The following is a 22,724-nucleotide window of genomic DNA, read 5'->3' on the forward strand; positions in this document are numbered from 1 at the left end:
AAAATATTCAGTTGTCATTATATTAAGGAGATATAAGGTGGACCTCCCTCCGTGTGATACTCTTCACGATGTGTTGCCATGTGGTGCCATCACAGTGCTACTGCAGCCTACTGTACATCTGATCTGAAGGAGTCAAATCATATTTTCCAAAATACATTATTCAACATCGTGGCCCTATAATAAACGAAAGCCTAAAGTTGACGCAGTGGTCCGTTATGTCTAATGCCGCGTTTATGTGGTAGTCAAAAACTAGGAAACTCGGAAATGTCCGACTTGCTAACTAGTTATAGGCTACACGTGCCGCGTTCAACCAGTTAGCAAGTCGAATATTTCCGAGTTTCATAGTTCCGGCTGGTTACGTGAATGCGGCATAATGCATTACACATCGAGTGATATTCCAAGCAACTTCCAGCGATGTAGGCTAAAGTTAAGTCGCCTAGACTTATCCTTATTTATGAATCAACTATTGAACATATAACGTAAAATGCTACCTGGAAATCATTTCATGCACAACGGTCAATAAATTACACCAATAGCCTAACCTCTAGGTCGCAATAGCACTTGACTCGGCAGTTTTCAAACAGTAGCCTTATATATCGGGACAACCTTTCATTTGGCCACAAAGCACAAAGCTGAAAATATGTTCACATCGATATATATATATAAAGTTGATTTGATCGTTTCACTCACCTGCCACCGGAGTTCTTATTCAGTTGGAGAAATCCTACGATAGCGAAGGGGTAGTTGGTGAGATGAGAGCGAAGTGTATCCTTTCCTTCACTGCAGCGGTTCCAAAAGAGCTTCAAGGCTGTACCTCAACTGCGTTGAGCTTTTTCGCGTAGGCAGCATCACTTCTCTGTGTGTATGTCAGGGAGGCTGAAGGAAAGGGCACAGCCTCCGATTGGCTGTCATTCACAAGTCCCTGATACAGGGCAGGGGGAGAAATCGTCCGACTGAAATAATGAACAGCTTGCCGCGCTGTGGAGGCACGTTTGAACGGACTGATGTAGGCTACTTCAACGGAGGGATGGAGAGAAATTATATATTATTGTCAGCTCAATTTGAAAACCTCAGCATGAAAGTAAGACTACTAACATCTATGTGCTAGCAAATAATATAGGCCTAATAAAGAAATGTCCAAATATATTGACGTATCCCACTGGACAAAACCTGGTGAATCCACGTTGTTTCCATGGAACTTCAACCCCCCAAAATATATGTGATGACGTTGAATCAACGTGGGAAAGTAATTGGATTTGTAAAAAGTCATCAATGTTAGGGCATTTCTCTTTTCGTCACCCAACTGTGAACCTAAATCCAGTGACACGGTGACATTTTTTATTTCATTTCATGTTGAGTTCATGTTAGTTGACAAGTCTAAACTAGATTAACTGACATCTGTGACCAGTAGGATAGGCCTATTTAGCATGTGAGAATAAGGTAGGCTACTGTTTGCATGCCTTTTTTGTAACTGTTCAAATGTTAACCTTGAAGTGTGGATAATATAGAAAACTTGAATTACATAGTGTGGCAATAATATTGTTTTCCTCTAAATACAAATAAAAAAATCTATAGTGTGCAAAATATGTAAATTATTTAGTTTGTGGTTTCAAATTTTTATTTACTGAACTATGGGGAGTTCTTTATAAATTGTGACAAACAGCAGGCCTACAAGAATTGTTTCCTCCCCAGGGTGTTAGTTGCATGAGTTTGATTCCTGGAACTCTCCCAAGCTTTCACTTTGGAGCTTTCCTCCAACCAAGCATCAAACTCTAGCTATTCACTGAGCCAGAGGGATTTCTACATCTGGCATGTTCTATTAAAAGATCAGCCACTGATTGACAATGACTGACTGTGGCTCTTGACCAAATCATACCTACTGAATGGGCCTGGATAGCCTCAATATTGGTTTTGTGAATATTTATGAATTCTGTTTTGGTCTTGGTCTCAACTAACTCTCACAGTCTCACGTCAGAATTAGAAGTTTATCCATGTTTCAGAAAAGTCACATTTCTAAATTCTTCTAAACCAAATGTGTGTTTCAGGTTAAGTTTAGGCGTTAACTCCGAATGGTTAAGGTAAGGGTTAAGATTTTAGATAGGCTTAAAGGAAAAATACAAATGACTTTCTATCGCTGGATTCCACATTCAACTTTTGGCACCATAAGTCCCAGTCCACAACGCCCTAGCAATACCGAAACCTACTTCAAGGTAATAAGGCTCACTGTTGCCCCTAGGGGACGGTTTTAACACCATCTTCAAATCAAATCAAACTTTATTTGCCACACGCGCCGAATACAACAATTGTAGACTTTACTGTGAAATGCTTACTTACAAGCCCTTAACCAACAGAGCAGTTCAAGAAGAAGAAATTATTTACCAAGTAGGCTAAAATAAAAAGTATTAATAAAAAGTTACACGATAAGAATAATAATAACGAGGCTATGTACAGGTTGGGGCGAAGTGACTATGCATAGGTAACAAACAAACAGCGAGTAGCAGCAAAGTAAAAGGGGGGGGGTCAATGTAAATTGTCCGGTGGTGATTTTTATGAATTGCTCAGCAGTCTAATGGCTTGGGGATAGAAGCTGTTGAGGAGACTTTTGGTCCTAGACTTGGTGCTCCGGTACCGCTTGCCGTGCGGTAGCAGAGATAATAGTCTATAACTTGGGTGACTGGAGTCTCTGACAATATTCTGGGTTTTCTTCTGACACCGCCTATTATGTGGGTCCTGGATAGCAGAAAGCTAGGCCCCAGTGATGTACTACCCTCTGTAGCGCCTTACGGTCAGATGCCGAGCAGTTGCCATACCAGGTGGTGATGCAACCGGTCAGGATGCTCTCGATGGTGTAGCTGTAGAACCTTTTAAGGATCTGGGGACCCATGCCAAATCCTTTCAGTCTCCTGAGGGGGAAAAGGTTTTGTTGTGCACTCTTCACGACTGTTTTGGTATGTTTGGACCATGATAGTTCGTTGGTGATGTGGACACCAAGGAACTTGAAACTCTCGACCCGCTCCACTACAGCCCCGTTGATGTTAATGGGGGCCTGTTCGGCCGCCTTTTCCTGTAGGAGAGATATCAGCGCCACAGGCATGGAGGAACGTTGAATAATGACTTGTTTCACGGCTGCATGGTCTCTCTCTCTCTTACTCTCTCCTATTCTCTTCTCTTTCTCCCTCTCTCTCTCTTTCTCTCTCTCTTTCTCTTTGTCTCTCTCTTTCTCTTTGTCTCTCTCTTTCTCAATTTCAATTTAAGGGGCTTTCTTGGCATGGGAAACATATCTTTACATTGCCAAAGCAATTGAAATAGATATTAAACAAAAGTGAAATAAAACAGTAAAACATTAACAGTAAACATTACACTCAAGAAAGTTAGACAATTCAAATGTCATAGTATGTCTATATACAGTACAGTGATGTAATGATGGGCAAATAGTTAAAGGGAAAATAATTAAACATACATATATGGTTGTATTTACAATGGGTGTTTTGCTTCAATGGTTGCCCTTTTCTTGTGGGAGCAGGTCACACATCTTGCTGCTGTGATTGCACAATGTGGTATTTCACCCAATAGATATGAGTTTATCAAAATATTATATTTGTTTTCAAAAAAAATTGTTGGTCTGTGTAATCTGAGGGAAATATCTGTCTCTAATATTGTCATAGATTTGGCAGGAGGTTAGGAAGTGCAGCTCAGTTTGCACCTCATTTTGAGGGCAGTGTGCAGTGTGTGTGCAGTGTGCAGTGTCTTCTCTTGAGAGCCAGGTCTGCCTTCAGCGGCCTTTCTCAATAGCAAGGCTATGCTCACTGAGTCTGGACATAGTGAAAGCTTTTCTTAAGTTTGGGTCAGTCACAGTGGTCAGGTATTCTGCCACTGTGTACTCTCTGTTTAGGGCCAAATAGCATTCTAGTTTGCTATGTTTTTTTGTTAATTTTGTTAATGTGTCAAGCAATTATCTTCTTGTTATCTCATGATTTGGTTGGGTCTAATTGTGTTGCTGTCCTGGGGCTCTGTGGGGTCTGTTTGTGTGTGTGAACAGAGCCCCACGACCAGATTGCTTAGGGGGTTCTTCTCCAGGTTCATTTCTCTGTAGGTAAAGACTTTGTTATGGACGGTTTGGGAATCGCTTCCTTTTAGGTGGTTGTAGAATTTAACGGCTCTTGCAGTCTCAATTTGGTGTTTGTCCCATTTTGTGAAATCTTGGTTGGCGAGCGGACACTAGACCTCACAACCATAAAGGGCGATGGGCTCTATAACTGATTCAAGTATTTTTAGCCAGAACCTAAGTCACATTTTTATGTTCCTTTTGATTGCATAAAGGCCCTTTTTGCCTTCTCTCAGATCATTCACAGCTTTGTGGAAGTTACCTGTGACGCTGATGTTTAGGGCGAGGTATGTGTAGTTTCTCGCACACTCTAGGGCAACAGTGTCTAAATGGAATTGTATTTGTGGTCCTGGCAGCTGGACCTTTTTTGGAACACCATTATTTTTGTGTTACTGAGATTTACAGTCAGAGCCCAGGTCTGACAGAATATGTGCAGAAGACATAGGTGCTGCTGTAGGCCCTCCATGTTTGGGGACAGAAGTACATAGACAGTTGACTTCAGATTCTAGTAGGGTGAGGCCGAGTACTGCAGACTGTTCTAGAGCCCTCTCTAATTTGTTGATATATATTTTGAAGAGGGTGGGGCTTAAGCTGCATCCCTGTTTCAGCCCCCGGCCCTGTGGTAAGAAATGTGTGTATTTTTTGCCAATTTTAACCGCACACTTGTTGTTTGTGTACATGGATTTTAGAATGTTGTATGTTTTTCCCCTAACACGACTTTCCATCGATTTGTATAGCATGCCAAATTGAGTCAAATGCTTTTTTGAAAACAACAAAGCACCAGAAAACTTTGCCTTTGTTTTTGTTTGTTTGTTTGTCAATTAGGGTGTGCAGGGTGAATGCATGGGTGTCATATGGTAATTAGGTAAAAAGCCAATTTGACTTTTTCTCAGTAAATTGTTTTCACTGAGGAAATGTAAAAGTCTGCAGTTAATGATAATTCAGAGGATTTTCCCAAGATTGCTATTGACGCATATCCCCTGTTAGTTATTGGGGTCAAATTAGTCTCCGCTTTTGTGGATTGGGGTGATCAGTCCTTGGTTCCAAATATTGGGGAAGATGCCAGAGCTGAGGATCATGTTAAAGAATTTAAATATAGCCAAATGGAATTTGTGGTCTGTATATTTTATCACTTCATTTATGATACCTTCAACCCCACAGGCCTTTTGGGTTGGAGGGTTTGTATTTTGTCCTGTAGTTCATTCAATGTATTTGGAGAATCCAGTAGGTTCTGGTGTTTAATAGTTGATTTTAATATTTGTATTTGATCATGTACAGTTGAAGTCGGAAGATTACATACGCCTTAGCCAACTACATTTAAACTCAGTTTCACAATTCCTGACATTTAATCCTGGTAAGAATTCCCTGTCTTAGGTCAGTTAGGATCATCACTTTATTTTAAGAATGTGAAATATCAGAATAGTAGTATAGAGAATTATTTATTTCAGCTTTTATTTCTTTCATCACATTCCCAGTGGGTCAGAAGTTTACATACACTCAATTAGTATTTGGTAGCATTGCCTTTAAAATGTTTAACTTGGGTCAAACGTTTCAGGTAGCCTTCCACAAGCTTCCCACAATAAGTTGGGTGAATTTTGGCCCATTTCTCCTGACAGAGCTGGTGTAACTGAGTCAGGTTTGTAGGCCTCCTTGCTCGCACACGCTTTTTCAGTTCTGCCCACAAATTTGCTATAGGATTGAGGTCAGGGCTTTGTGATTGCCACTCCAATACCTTGACTCTGGTGTTCTTCAGCTTGCAAGCCTCCCCCTTTTTCCTCCAAACATAACGATGGTCATTATGGCCGGTTCTATTTTTGTTTCATCAGTCGAGAGGACATTTCTCCAAAAAGTACGACAGGAGGGAGACTCTGGCGGCGCCGGACAGGTGGGAGACTCTGGCGGCGCCGGACAGGAGGGCGTCTCTGGCGGCTCCGGACAGGAGGGCGTCTCTGGCGGCTCCGGACAGGAGGGCGTCTCTGGCGGCTCCGGACAGGAGGGCATCTCTGGCGGCTCCGGACAGGAGGGCGTCTCTGGCGGCTCCGGACAGAAGGGCGTCTCTGGCGGCTCCGGACAGGAGCGTGTCTCTGGTGGCTCTGTGCTATGTCTCACCCCTGGAGGCTTCGTGCCATGGATCACCACTGGAGGCTTCTTGCCATGGATCATCACTGGAGGCTTCATGCCATGGATCACCACTGGAGGCTTCGTGCCATGGATCACCACTGGAGGCTTCGTGCCATGGATCACCACTGGAGGCTTCTTGCCATGGATCATCACTGGAGGCTTCTTGCCATGGATCATCACTGGAGGCTTTGTGCCATGGATCATCACTGGAGGCTTCTTGCCATGGATCATCACTGAAGGCTTCGTGCCATGGACCATCACTGGAGTGGAGAGACACACAGGAGGCCTGGCTCTGGGAGAAGGCACAGGACTCACCAGGTTGGGGAGACATGCTGGAAGGTTAGGGCTTAGCACAGGCACAGGACTCACCAGGCTGGGGAGACAAACAGGAGGCCTCTTCCTTGGCCAAGGCACCGGATACACTGGGCCGTGGAGGCGCACTGGAGGTCTCGAGCTAAGAGCCTGCACAACCCGTCCTGGCTGGATGGTGACTTTGGCCCGGCACATACGGGGCGCAGGCACAGGACGCACTGGGCTGTGCAGACGCACTGGAGACACAGTGCGCAGAGTCGGCGCAGGATATCCTGGGCCGTAGAGATGTCCTGGAGGTCTGGAGAGCAGGGCTGGCACACTCCGTCCTGGCTCGATGCCCACTCTCGCCCGGCCGATGCGAGGAGCTGGGATATAGCGCACTGGGCTAAGAACACGTACTGAAGACACCGTGTGCTCCACTGCATAACACGGTGCCTGACCAGTACGACGGCCGCCACGGTAAGCACGGGGAGTTGGCTCAGGTCTCCAACCTGGCTCAGCCAATCGCCCGTGTGCCCCCCAAACATTTTGGGGGGAGTGGCCTCCCGGTCTTTAGTGCCAGTCTTGTTCCTGTGTAATCCCTGGCCCTTTTCCTAGCTGCCTCTGCCTTCCTTGCTGCTTCGACCTGCTCCCATGACAGGCGATCTTTTCCAGCCAGGATCTCCTCCCACGTGTAGGATCCTTTGCCGTCCAGGATGTCCTCCCATGTCCAGTCCTCCTTACCCCGCTGCTTGGTCCTTTGGTGGTGGGTAGTTCTGTAAAGATCGTTGTGGGCTGAAGGAAGAGTGGACCAAGGTGCAGCATTTAAAGTATTCATAATTTAATCCGAAAACCGAATTGAACAAAAACAACAAACAGGAGAACGAAAGCGCAACAGTTCTGTCTGGTGCAGACACAAAACATAAAACAACTACCCACAAAACCCATGTGGGCAAGAGCTACCTAAGTATGGTTCTCAATCAGAGACAACGATAGACAGCTGCCTCTGATTGAGAACCGAACAACAAAGAAATACAACACATAGAATGCAAAACATAGAATGCCCACCCCAACTCACGCCCTGACCAAACCAAAATAGAGACATAAAAAGGATCTCTAAGGTCAGGGCGTGACAGTATGTATACTTCAGACTTCAACGGTATATGTTTTTGCTGTTTGTTCTATGTTACAGAGCCATAAAGATTAGAGAAGTGGTTTATCCATACATCTCCTTTTTGAATGGATAACTCTTTATGTTGTCGTTTGTTTAGAGTTTTCCAATTTTCCCAGAAGTGGTTAAATTCTATTGATTATTCAATTACATTGAGCTTATTTATGACGTGCTGTTCCTTCTTTTTCCATAGAGTATTTCTGTATTGTTTTAGTGATTCACTATAGTGAAGGCGTAGACTCAGGTTTTCTGGGTCCAGGTCTGGCATTTAGGTCGCCACAGATTAGTAATTGTCCCTGAGCTTGGAAATTGTTGATCTCCCCCCCTAGGATGGAGAAGCTGTCATCATTAAAGTATGGGGATTCTATTGGGGGGATATAGGTAATACACATTTAGATAATTTCCTTATTCATTTCTGGCCAAATGTAAAATGTTCCTGTTTTGACTTTTAATAGAAGGGGTTAGGTCTGCTCTATATCAAATTAGCATATACCCCTTGAGTCTCTTCCCTGTTTCACACATGGTAGTTTGGTGGATGGAACTTCCAGCTCTCTGTAACCTAGAGGGCAAACAATGTATCCTTTATACCATGTTTCTTGTAGGATGACAATGTCTGTATTTCCAATTTCTTTGACGAGGTCTTGGTTTCCGCTCTTTAGTCCAAAAGCAGATTACCTCAGACTTTGTATATTCCAGGATGAGATAGTAAAAGCTTTGTGTTCCATAGTGTCTAGTGTTGTTTTTGTGTGATTTACGCCCGGACCATCACAGTAGGTGTGAGCAGAGCATGTTGAGCATCTGATACATACATCTTATGTTGCACTATGGGGCTTGGGCAGGTGTAATAGTGGGGGTTGGGCCTGTTTGTCTCTCTCTCTCTCACTTTCTTTCTCTTTCTCCTTTTCTCTCTTAGCCATTTCAGACAGAAGACGTAATATATTACCTGTAAATATGTACACGGTTAATACATATAAGTGGTTAACTGGCAAATGGGGATGGGTGGAAGGTGTCGTTAAACCATGGGGACTGTTTGTATTTCAAATGAAGGAGGTGTTAAACAATGGTAGTGTTAATGAATTTACAGGAAAAACAGCAGAGAACCATTCACACAGACCTGTATTTTGGTTACAGGGTCTGTGAAAATACATGCATGGAGACTAGGTCTTTAAGTGGCTTTTAATTGCCATGTTTTTAACCTCCTACCCCTTTCAGACATACCTAAACGCAGGTAAAAAGAAGCAGGCATGGTAAATTAGTGGAATCTTTGTATGTTTATGAAAGGGTATCTGTCTCTCACTCTCTCTCTCTCTGACACACAACGTGAGGAAAAAAAACTACCATCTATAAGTGTGTCCTTACATACATCATAACACCATAGTCCACAAACACACCAGTGTTCACTATCAATGGTAGTGGTGTAACGCTCGTCGGAAGAAAACCAAGGTGCAGCGTGATACGTGTTCATGCTTCTTTATTTAAAAAAATGAACACCAAACAAAAGCAACAAAAGAACAACGAACGTAACGTCTTGAAGGCTACACAGAGCTAACAAAAACAACATCCCACAACCTAAGGTGGCAAAACATGTGGCCTAAGTATGATTCCCAATCAGAGACAACGATAGACAGCTGTCCCTGATTGAGAACCATACCCGGCCAAAACATAGAAACACAAATCATAAGAATAAAGAACATAGAATGCCCACCCAAATCACACCCTGACCAAACCAAATAGAGACATAAAAAAGGCTCTCTAAGGTCAGGGCGTGACAAGTGGCACAACATGAACATGAATAAGAGAGCACAGGGGAGTCAGGCACCAAAAAGAGCCATATCTGGGATATCATAGTTCCTTTTAGAAAATATCAGATACCCTGTTGTTCTGTGAAGCAAAGATAACTTTTTATCAACTAGTTTTACAATTCTATGGGGAAATAAAACAGCAAATGTTTTGGATTTGGCTGGTGGGGAAACTATGGTATAAATCGTCTCACTGTCGCAATGTTGCATCTTCTGCATACATTTAGCTGACGTTTAAATGCTTTTTCATGATAAAAAAGAAAACAAATATATATATAAGGACAAAATAGTGAATTATGCCTATATCTGGTTTGAATGAATATTGAAATGTAGCTATTTGTTAGAGCTAAGAATGAGTTACAAGCAATGTGCTTAAATCATCATTGGAATCGAAGATGAGTAATAAAGCTTATCAAATTATCCAGTGACCATCTTGTGACCTCAGTTGATTTATGGTAAAGTGTTTTCACATTTCAGCCTATATCATGACCCCTTGTCCCAAATATGGGTTGCATCCCTATTCCGTATGTAGTGCACTACATTTGACCAGAAACCATAAGTCTCAGATCAAAAGTAGTGCACTATAGGGAATAAGGTACCTTTTGATGAACATTTCACTGGAATGCTGACCAAGCTGACTGGACCACTCTTTGCCCCGGTGTTAAAATAGCTGTGGCCAGCAAAACTCCTCCTGATTAGGTGAAAATCATAAATGTTCAGACAAAGAAATACTAAATTTGATGTGCATTTAGATTGGTGTTCAGATTAGCAGAAGGTACAGTGGGAGCATTGATAGAGACTGTGTCTACAATAGAATTGTGCATTTATTAAGATGTAAATAGGATACTATTCACACATCACACACACACACACCTATGCACACACACAAACACACACACACACACACACTGTAAAACATTTCCTGTAAAATGTACAGGGAACTTACTGGCAGCAATTGGCCAGTAAATTACTCTAATTTATTTTTACAGTACAGCTACTGTGATCAATTTAATGGTAAGCAATTTTACGGTACATTTTGTTTTACTGTAATCTAGTGTACACTTAAATCAGTAGTGGTGCGTCTGTAAAATGACTGGGGAAGCCAAGCCAGAAAAAAAAGCCATATTACAACCTGTGTTGTGATAAGTGCGTTGTTTGCTCTATAACCTGTTAGTTCATATGCTTTGTGACCGTGATATACAGGCCCACGGCCGAGACAATAAGAAGACACAGTGGCAGGATACATTCAACCAAACCTTTGTTTCATCACAAAACCGGAGAGCAACCTCTATCCGGTGAAGTCCACAAAGCATATTGCATGTAACAAACAGTTACATGATCTACAGCACGGTCAAACAAGTCAACGTTTCCGACATATTCGGCCCACTAAACAACTATTGATTTAGAACCACAGAGAGTTACTGCAAGTTTAAAAGAAAACAGGAGCTGCCTCGACTATTCCTGCACCATTTCATCTTCAATATTTCAACATCATCAAATCACCTATACTTAGTCTAATACAGTGACAACTAAACAATACCAAAAACGATTTAGTCCAATCAACCTAAGCGAAATACAGTATGATGTGGCCGTCCATGGTTCTGATTTCTTTGTGTGTATGCATGTGCGTTCATGCAAGTAGAAAAACATGCCAATGCCATCCTCCTCTCTTTGAATTTGATGAAAGGGTCTATCACTCTGTGATACAGTACACACTTTCATTTTTTGTTGTCCTAGGCAACCTGGCTAAAATGCTTGCTTGCTAGCCTAACTTCCTTTCATGGGCAACTCTTAGCTAGTTAACATTAGCCTTCTACATCTAGCTACATATTGAACATCAATCCTCTCAGGCCAGGGGCACAATCAGTGGTGATTTTAGCATGTACATCTGTAACGGTCCTGACCTGTTTTATGTTGTTTTGGTATGTGTTTATGGTCAGGGCGTGTGTTTTGGGTGGGCAGTCTATGTTTTGTATTTCTAGGTTGGTTTTTGTGTTCGGCCTGGTATGATTCTCAATTAGAGACAGGTGTGTATCGTTTGTCTCTAATTGAGAGTCATACTAAGGCAGCCAGGGTTTCACTGGGGTTTTTGTGGGTGTTTGTTCCTGTGTCCACACATGGACGGTTGAAGGTTAGTCACGTTTGTTGTTTTGTAGTTTTGTAGTGTCTTGTTTGCTGTTTTCATTAAAAGATGGCTTATTTCCCTCAATCCGCATCTTGGTCCTATCCATGCTCCTCCTCGTTTGAGGAGGAGAACAACATTGACTGCCTTTACAGAAACACCTACCATAACAGGACCAAGCGGATTGAGGAGAGAGAAAAGGAACTAAAGCACTGGACACAGGAGGAATGGTCTTGGGAGATCATGGACGGAAAGGGACCCTGGGGAAGGGTTGGAGAGAATCGCCGCTCTCGGGAGGAGAGGAAGGCAGCCACAGCCCAGGAGCGCTGGTATGAGGAGGCAGCACATAGGAGAGGCTGGAAGCCCGAGAGGCTCACCCAAAAATTTCTTGGGGGGGGGGGGGGGGGCTAAAGGGGAGTGTGGTGAAGCCGGGTTGGATACCTGAGCCAACTCCCCGGGCTTGCCGTGGAGTAAGAGGGCGTCGTACTGGTCAGACACCGTGTTATGCGGTAAAGCGCACGGTGTCCCCAGTACGCGTGCTTAGCCCAGTGCGGGCTATTCCACCTTGCCGCACTGGGAGGGCTAGGTTGGGCATCGAGCCGAGTGCCATGAAGCCGGCCCAACGTATCTGGTCTCCAGTACGTCTCCTCGGGCCGGCGTACATGGTACCAGCCTTACAGGTGGTGTCCCCGGTTCGCCTGCATAGCCCAGTGCGGGCTATTCCACCTCGCCGCACTGGCAGGGCTACGGGGACCATTCAACCTGGTAAGGTTGGGGAGGCTCGGTGCTCAAGAGCACGTGTCCTCCTTCATGGTCCGGTATATCCGGCGCCACCTTCCCACCCCAGCTCAGTACCACCAGTGCCTACACCACCAGGCTTCCAGTGCATCTCCAGAGCCCTGTTCCTCTTCCACGCACTCTCCCTATGGTGCGTGTCTCCAGCCCGGTACCTCCAGTTCCGGTACCACGCACCAGGCCTAGAGTGCGCCACGAGAGTCCAGTGTGCCCAGTTCCTGTTCCCCGCACTCGCCCTGAGGTGCGTGCCCTCAGCCCGGTACCTCCAGTTCCGGTACAACGCACCAGGCATATAGTGCGTCTCAGTCAGCCAGAGCCGTCCTGCCATGACCAGCCAGAGCCGTCCTGCCATGACCAGCCAGAGCCGTCCTGCCATGACCAGCCAGAGCCGTCCTGCCATGACCTGCCAGAGCCGTCCTGCCATGACCTGCCAGAGCCGTCCTGCCATGACCTGCCAGAGCCGTCCTGCCATGACCTGCCAGAGCCGTCCAGCCAGGACCTGCCAGGGCCGTCCAGCCAGGACCTGCCAGGGCCGTCCAGCCAGGACCTGCCAGGGCCGTCCAGCCAGGACCTGCCAGGGCCGTCCAGCCAGGACCTGCCAGGGCCGTCCAGCCAGGACCTGCCAGGGCCGTCCAGCCAGGACCTGCCAGGGCCGTCCAGCCAGGACCTGCCAGGGCCGTCCAGCCAGGACCTGCCAGGGCCGTCCAGCCAGGACCTGCCAGGGCCGTCCAGCCAGGACCTGCCAGGGCCGTCCAGCCAGGACCTGCCGGAGTCCCTAAGCCAGGACCTGCCGGAGTCCCTCAGCCAGGACCTGCCGGAGTCCCTCAGCCAGGACCTGCCGGAGTCCCTCAGCCAGGACCTGCCGGAGTCCCTCAGCCAGGACCTGCCGGAGTCCCTCAGCCAGGACCTGCCGGAGTCCCTCAGCCAGGACCTGCCGGAGTCCCTCAGCCAGGACCTGCCGGAGTCCCTCAGCCAGGACCTGCCGGAGTCCCTCAGCCAGGACCTGCCGGAGTCCCTCAGCCAGGACCTGCCGGAGTCCCTCAGCCAGGACCTGCCCCTTGTCCCGGTGCTGCCCCTTGTCCCGGTGCTGCCCCTTGTCCCGGTGCTGCCCCTTGTCCCGGTGCTGCCCCTTGTCCCGGTGCTGCCCCTTGTCCCGGTGCTGCCCCTTGTCCCGGTGCTGCCCCTTGTCCCGGTGCTGCCCCTTGTCCCGGTGCTGCCACTTCTCCCGGTGCTGGCCGCTCATTTAGGGGATGTTAGTGTTAGGGTGGTCATTGGGAGGGGAAGACAGAAGCGGGGAGTGACTATGGTGGTGTGGGTACAGCGTCCAGAGCCTGAGCCACCACCGTGGTCAACTGCCCACCCAGACCCTCCCCTGGACTTTGTGCTGGTGCGCCCGGCGTTCGCACCTTGAGGGGGGGGTTCTGTAACGGTCCTGACCTGTTTTATGTTGTTTTGGTATGTGTTTATGGTCAGGGCGTGTGTTTTGGGTGGGCAGTCTATGTTTTGTATTTCTAGGTTGGTTTTTGTGTTCGGCCTGGTATGATTCTCAATTAGAGACAGGTGTGTATCGTTTGTCTCTAATTGAGAGTCATACTAAGGCAGCCAGGGTTTCACTGGGGTTTTTGTGGGTGTTTGTTCCTGTGTCCACACATGGACGGTTGAAGGTTAGTCACGTTTGTTGTTTTGTAGTTTTGTAGTGTCTTGTTTGCTGTTTTCATTAAAAGATGGCTTATTTCCCTCAATCCGCATCTTGGTCCTATCCATGCTCCTCCTCGTTTGAGGAGGAGAACAACATTGACTGCCTTTACAACATCTCTGTGGGGCAAACAAAGAAAATGTGGGATGCATGCCAGCAAAGCCACAACACAACACTAAACAATACATTAATTGCACTATAACGGTGACAAACGGTGCCCACAAACTGTTAGGGCCTACACAAAGCTGTCCCAACAACGCTGTACCACTCCTACAGTTCATTCAGCCTCATTTACTGCCTTTTTAAAAAAAAACATAGCTGATATGGCTGATTTGCTTAAACAAATGTGGTTTCTACTGACAATTGAGATGTACAAACTATTTCATAAGAGGACGACAAGCGGGTAAGAGGCAATCCTTAATTTCGATTAAGACATTAATGAGCGAAAGGGGAAGGGGGATACCTAGTTGGTTGTACAACTGAATGCGTTCAACTGAAATCTGAATAAGAGAGCTGTGGGGGGCTGCCTTAATCGACATCCGCGTCTTCGGCTCCCGGGGAACAGTGGGTTAAGTGCTACCTGCCGCCATGTAGTCTTATATAACTATTTGTTCAGCACTTATATGTGATGTACAGTGACAGAATTCAGAACATGGGCTGTTCTTACATATAAGCAGACAATGAAATCTCTTACAATATTCCATGATTACATCTCTCTAAAACAGGTCATGGGCAAACAAGCATACACCGGCCACGAATGATGTGTTTACAATACCGCGTTGGTGAATATAGACCGAATTATTAGGGTGAGGCACATGGGCTATTAACAGCTTACTCACAACATACACTTAGTATTACTTTCTCAGCTACACTATACATAGCTCCCTTGCATATTACATAATTTATGCAGCAGCATGCAAGACATTTTTGGACTCACCTTGGCTTCTGATGTGTTCACTTAAACATGAAGATGGCGCGGCGGTTTTGTCATCAAACTTTGTCATCAAAGTCTGTCATTCCCTGGATGTATGGTGTTTCCTCGGGGGAAAAAACACACAGCCACTCGATTGAACAGCAGGCTACTGTTACTGATTTCTTTGTACTGCTTGCAGTTAGCCACTGATTCCTTCCAAATGACTCATTATTGAATTTGCGATTTCCAACTTGTTGTGTAATCTTTATGATGAGCACCAATGCGTTTCATCTATAATTTCTCTTCATTATTTCTCTTCAAATGACAAGGATTAAAAAGGATTTGCCAGTAGATTGTCAACTTGATTTATGAGAATGACTGCTAGCTAAGACTTTGAAAGTAACATTTTGACATGATCAGTCCAATCAAAGCTACTGTAGATATAACGTGATTTGATGTCATTCTATCTGTCGCCAATGACCTTGAGCCTATTTGGATGGGCACTTCTAATATAACTCTACGGGCAAAAAATTTCGAACTCTAACCTTAACATTTGGGGTAACGTACTGTCCCATGAGTGACAGAAAACTGAGCCAATCAGGGGCAACGCTCTGTATTTTATGCTGGCTAGCCCCACCACAGAAAGCAGAGGATGGAACACCTGCATTTTGCAGCTGGCTTACTCAAGAAAGCAAAAAAGAGACCATGTTTGTATGCGGTTTTATTAACTCAATGATTATACATTTTTTACATTGTTTGCAAACTGATATGTAACACGTATTAACGCCAAAATAACAAGCAAAACAGGCAAGCCCCCCTACAAATGTGGGTCTGCCCCACCTGCCCTCAATGACAGGTGACAATGACTTGACAATGTATGAATGTATGGATGGATCATAATCACCATTATAATCATTGGCCAGTATGGAGAAGTAAGTAAAACCACAAGTCCAAATCCCTATCTACATCAATGGCTAATTTAGGAAAGGGCCCACTTTAGCTAGCTAGCCACCAGAGGACAATGACGCAATGAGATGCACAACGAGTTTCTGTCAATGACATATGCTCTCGATACGATGTGATTGGAATGAAGCCAGACCCAAATTGATTTTTTTGGTGCGCCAGGACCATTCACAGTTGAGCTGGTTGACTATTAATTTATTTAAAAAAATATCGATGGAGGCCAAATGCTCGCTGACTTCCCTTCCATTTAATGCTATGAGGGGAAACAATGTCATACTTTTTTGGACCAGACATCATCAGATAGACATACAGAGACATATGGGCGCTGTTTCGTTGGCTCGGATACTTTCTCTGGTGAGATTTATTCAGCCTCTTGCGAATTGAAGGAAAATTATGAAACACAGAGAGATGAAAGGTAAATGACTGTATTTTTTAAATTTGTATTCTTGCTAAATGTTTTGGGGAAGCCTGGCTTCCATTGGCATCCATAAATACACACCACTGATAACTGAAATTACCCATACAGTTACATATTACCCAGTGTCCTTAGCAAGCTTTCATTTTTACATTTATATTTACATTTACGTAATTTAGCAGACACTCTTGTGCTTAGCAACTTACAATCAGTGCATTAAACCAAGGTTGATAAAAAAAACATATCACAACATAGTCATAGCAAGTAAAACATTTCTGTTACCGTAACTAAAAATGTTGTTGTATACATATGTCTTCAAAATAATTGCAATTACAACAAAGTATCTTAAGATATATCTCAGACCATCTCTGGATAGTTCCAATACCTCAGACCATCTCTGGATAGTTCCAATACAGAGATAAGCACGGTAACTAGATGCCACAGCAATGAAATACAGTAAAAGGGATTATTGAACTGAGACATTTTTTTCTTCAGTATTTTACTTTAATTACAAAGAGTTGGACCAAGCATGTTGGCTTTGCATTTTACAGCATACTATTGAATACTAGGTGTTTTTATATTACTTGCACTTCAAGAGGCCTAAACAAAGGCTTACAAACTGGCCATGATTACAGGGCAAAACAGATCAAAATGACATGGGTAACTATTCAACATTTAAAACGTTTATGACCCGCTACCTCTCTGATCCATTCCCTATATACTCTGCCTTCAGAAAGTATTAATATCACTTGACTTATTCCACATTTTGTTGAGTTTCAGCCTGATTTCAAAATTGTTAAATATATTTTCTCACCCGTCAACACGCAATACCCCATAATGACATATTTTTCGAAATGTTTGCAAATTTATTGAAAATGAAATACAGAAATATCGATTTTACATAAGTATTCACAGCCCTGAGTAAATACTTTGTAGAAGTACCTTTGGCAGCGATCACAGCTGTGAGTCTTTCTGGGTAAGTCTCTAAGAGCTTTGCACACCTGGGTTATACAACATTTGCCCATAATTATTTTCAAAATTTTTCAAGATCTTTCAAATTTGTTGTTGATCATTTCTAGACAACCATTTTCAGGTCTTGCCATAGATTTTTAAGTAGGAATATTTGCTGTCTTTTTAGTAAGAAAATCCAGTGTAGATTTGGCCTTGTGTTTTAGGTTTTTGTACTGCTGAAAGGTGAATTAATCTCCCAGTGTCAGGTGGAAAGCAGACTGAACCAATATTTCCTCTAGGATGTTTACCTGTGCTTAGCTTCATTCCGTTTCTTTTTGATCCTGAAAAACTCCAGTCTTCATCGATTAAAAGCATACCCATAACATGATTCAGCCACCACTATGCTTGAAAATATGGAGAGTGGTACTCGTGGTACTCAGTAATGTGTCGCATTCACAAGAGGTTAGTGGCACCTTAATTGGGGAGGACGGGCTCATGTTAAAACCTCTACCGCTTCTCTCTCCCGGATCCGCGATCCTCCTCATCAAAAAAGCTGACTAGTAGAGCCTAGTCTAACGCGACAGGGATATCATATAATATAATTTCATGAAATCACAAGTCCAAAACCGCAAATGAAAGATAAACATCTTGTGAATCCAGCCATCATTTCCGATTTGTAAAATGTTTTACAGCGAAAACACAATATGTATTTATATTAGCTCACCACAATAGCCAAACACACAACGCCACGTTTTCACCATGTTTCCACCGCATAGGTATCTTTCACAAAACCCACAAATAGAGATAAAATTAATCACTAACCTTGAACAACTTCATCAGATGACAGTCTTATAACATCATGTTATACAATACATTTATGTTTTGTTCGAAAATGTGCATATTTGAGGTATAAATCGTAGTTTTACATTGCAGCCACCATCACAAATAGCACCAAAACAGCCAGAATAATTACAGAGAGCAACGTGAAATAACTAAATACTCATCATAAAACATTTATGAAAAATACATGGTGTACAGCAAATGAAAGATAAACATCTTGTGAATCCAGCCAATATTTTCGATTTTTTAAGTGTTTTACAGCAAAAACACAAATATATTTATATTAGCTCACCACAATAGCCAAACACACAACGCCATTTATTCACCGCCAACATAGCTTTCACAAAACCCAGAAATAGAGATAAAATTAATCACTAACCTTTGGACAACTTCATCAGATGACAGTCTTATAACATCATGTTATACAATACATTTATGTTTTGTTCAAATATGTGCATATTTAGAGCTGTAAATCGTGGTTTTACATTGTGAATACGTAGCCACAATGCACCAAATTGTCCGGAGATATTTTGGACAGTCACCTAATCTAACCAAAGAACTCATCATAAACTTTACTAAAAAATACATGTTGTACAGCAAATAAAAGATACACTGGTTCTTAATGCAACCGCTGTGTTAAATTTTTTAAAATAACTTTAGTACAACATACAGCATGCAATATTGTGAGACAGCGCCCTACAATTCTCCGCCTTGTTGGAGCCAACATAAAACACAAAAATACGAAATAACATCATACATATTCTCTTACTTTTGATGATCTTCCATCAGAATGTTGTGCAAGGAGTCCTAGTTCCAGAATAAATCATTGTTTGGTTTTAGAATGTCCATTTCTTCTGTCGAATTAGCAACTTTGGCTAGCCATGTGGAGGACACATGTCCAAGAAATCGTTGCGCCTGGAACGAAAAATTCCAAAAGTCCCAATAAACGTTGAATAAACTGGTCAAACTCGGTTGAAAATCCTACTTTATGATGTTTTTCACATATGTATCCAATAAAATCAGAGCCGGAGCATTTCGTCGTGTATACGTAACGCATTTCAGAAGACAATGTGGAGTTCCCCTGTGCGCAGTTGAAAACTGACAAAAGAGCGGACCTGTCACTCAAAAAGCTCTCATTCAGCCTCACATCAAGCTAGACACCCCATTCAACCTTCTACTGCCTGTTGACATCTAGTGGAAGGCGTATGAAGTGCATACAGATCCATAAATATAAGCCAGTTGAATAGGCAGGCCCTGACACAGAGCCCCATTTTCAGAATTTTCACTTCCTGTCTGGAAGTTTGCTGCCAAATGAGTTCTGTTTTACTCACAGATATAATTCAAACAGTTTTAGAAACGTCAGAGTGTTTTCTATCCAATAGTAATAATAATATGCATATTGTATGATCTAGAACAGAGTACGAGGCCGTTTCATTTGGGCACGATTTTTTCCCAAAGTGAAAACAGCGCCCCCTATTAAGAAGAAGTTAATGGCTTGAGTGGAATAGGTGGAATTGTATCAATTACATAATACACATGATTTCCATGTGTTTGATGCCATTCCATTTGATCCGTTACAGCCATTATTATGAGCCATCCTCCCCTCAGCAGCCGCCACTGGTTGCGTTAGATTTGCCCCAATACATGTTGTATTCAGGAACAAAAGTAAATTAATTTGCAGTTTTTTTGCAGTATTACTTTAGTTGCAAACAGGACGCATGTTTTGGAATGTTTTTATTCTGTACAGGTTTCCTTCTTTTCACTCTGTCAATTAGGTTAGTATGGTGGATTAACTACAATGTTGTTGACCCATGCTCAGGTTTCTCCTATCACAGCCAGCCATGTACCTCAGTAACCGTTTTAACCTTTTCACACATACCAACACATGGGTGTGATCATTCTACAGTGGTCCCTGTAGTGTACGATCAAACCGGTGTGACTAAAACGCTTATTTAGAACGGCCAGTTTCGAATGACAAAACAGTCATCATTTGAGCTGGCCACACTGTTTTTTCAGAAACGTTTTGCACAAACACAGTCCTTACAAAGTTATGTCCAGAATGTGAGCAGTTTATTTTTGAATGCAATGTTCAGACATTTACAGAAGTAGCTACAGCATAACACAATCATCCAAACCACAAAAATGTAGGCTACATTTGTCCTACTGCCAACGGAATAAAGATTGATGTAACATAATCGATCATATTTTTATTCATGTCGGCTGACAAACTACAATATGAATTAGCTAATAGCAATTACATTTTATAATTAATCACATCACGGGTGAGCTCACCATTGATCGAAATAATTGAGTAAAACACTTTCTATAAATCGAAAGTAATCAGACGATGGGTAGTTTGTGCGTGCCGCCATGCATCAACCGAAGATAATAAGAGGAGGCAAGATGAGTTTGGTCTGTTTATAGTATGCATGGTGAAGGGGGTGTGTCGTCTACGATCATCCACTTCCCTTCATTCACTTCTGGAAGTTTACTTGAAAGATGAGTGAACCATTCCTTCAAGTCATTATAACACCTTTGGTCTGGCAGATTACGTGACACCCAGAATGCATTGTTTAATGTCAACAAACATGGCGCCACATATAGCTGGCAAATAGCTTTGTCACCAGTAATTGAAAATGTGAATAAAACTGAAAATACATTTTGCTCCATACATACATACATACATACATACATACATACATACATACATACATACATACATACATACATACATTAACTCAGCATGAACTCAGACGGTAGGCAATTATGGTCACAGTTATGAAAACGTAGGACACTAAAGAGGACTTTCTACTGACTGGAAAACACCAAAAGAAAATGCCCAGCTCACCTGCATGAACGTGCTGCAAGGAGGCATGCACTGCAGATGTGGCCAGGGCAATAAATTGCAATGTCTGTACTGTGAGACGCCTAAGACAGGAGACAGGATGGACAGCTGATCGTCCTTTCAGTGGCAGACCACGTGTAACAACACCTGCACCTGCACCGCCCCAAGACCGTCATGGCGGTGTGTCATAGCATCATCGGACTGAGCTTGTTGTCATTGCAGGCAATCTCAATGCTGTGCGTTACAGGGACGTCATCCTCCTCCCTGATGTGGTACCCTTCCTGCAGGCTCATCCTGACATGACCCTCCAGCATAACAATGCCACCAGCCATGCTGCTCGTTCTGTGCGTGATTTCCTGCAAGGCAGGAATGTCAGTGTTCTGCCATGGCCAGCGAAGATCCCGGATCTCAATCCCATTGAGCATGTCTGGGACCTGTTGGATCGGAGGGTGAGGGCTCGGGCCATTCCCCCCAGAAATGTCCAGGAACTTGCAGGTGCCTTGGTGAAAGAGTGGGGTAACATCTCACAGCAAGAACTGGCAAATCTTGTGCAGTCCATGAGGAGGAGATGCACTGCATCACTTATTGCAGCTGGTGGCCACAACAGATAAGGACTGGTACTTTTGATTTGGACGCCCCCTTTGTTCAGGGACACATTTTTCCATTTCTGTTAGTCCCATGTCTGTGGAACTTGTTAAGTTTGTTGTTGAATCTTTTTATGTTAATACAAATATTTACACATGCCAAGTTTGCTGAAAATAAACGCAGTTGACAGTGAGAGGACGTTTCTTTTTTTGCTGAGTTTATATACATTCATACTGTATGCGCCTACAGCAGAAACGACAGCACGATATACAGAAACTAGGGAACTTACTTTGATAGGAATCCACACATGTCCAAAGTTATTATGTGTAAGGAAAACAACAAGGAAGGCAAATCGAGCGCCAGCATGAAAACGTTTCAATTCTTGCAAGACTGTGCAAATATATGCATACTTGATCTGTGCAAACATGTATGAAGTGCGGTGGGGTCTCCTTGAAGAGAGAAGTTTATCCACCTCAAACATAAATTGTCTGCATCGCTGAAATGGACTACTTTTACGTGAATTAATGAGGAGGCAGACCTCAATTCAAACTCAATTCAATTCAAACTGTTGTTAGAAAATACAACTTGATAGAAAATAATTTGAAGTTGACAAGTTCAAACACAGCTTATAGATAATTAGCAGGCAGCGCGTGTTAACTGTCCTGTTGCGTAATAAGCGCATTTTGGAACAGTAAGTGCATTCTGACATCACGTACATAAAACAACTCACGCTGGGGTGACCATTAGAGATATTTGGAACTCACATGTGAAAAGGTTAAAGTCACCATTGGCCTCATTGTGAAAACCCTGGCTGGTTTCCTTCCTCTCCGGCAACTGAGTTAGGAAGGACGCCTGTATCTTTGTAGTGACTGGGTATATTGATACACCATCCAAAGTGTCAATAATAACTTCCCAATGCTTAACGGGTTAAGCAAACGTATACTCCTTAACCTATTTAGGCTTGCCATAACAAAGGGGTTGAATACTTATTGACTCAAGACATTTCAACTTAGAATTCTTCATTAGTTTGTAAAAAATTCAAAAAACATAATTCCACTTTGACATTATGGGGTATTGTGTGTAGGCCAGTGACCACAACGTGTCAATTTAAT

The 22,724-nt window shown here is 43.4% G+C and overlaps 1 protein-coding gene across 1 annotated transcript in view; it reads right to left on the reverse strand.

Annotated features, from left to right (window-relative positions):
- LOC129859456 (cadherin-6-like) overlaps positions 1 to 1,191 on the reverse strand; it is a 96,385-nt gene extending 95,194 nt beyond the window's left edge. Inside the window, exon 1 of the mRNA XM_055929270.1 lies at positions 691 to 1,191. The gene's annotated coding sequence lies outside the window, so the exon portion shown is untranslated. The remainder of the gene's footprint in view (positions 1 to 690) is intronic.
- Between the last annotated feature and the right edge of the window lie 21,533 nt (positions 1,192 to 22,724).

The sequence above is a fragment of the Salvelinus fontinalis genome, chromosome 7 (genome assembly GCF_029448725.1).
Source record: "Salvelinus fontinalis isolate EN_2023a chromosome 7, ASM2944872v1, whole genome shotgun sequence".
In the NCBI taxonomy this organism is placed as follows: Eukaryota; Metazoa; Chordata; class Actinopteri; order Salmoniformes; family Salmonidae; genus Salvelinus; species Salvelinus fontinalis.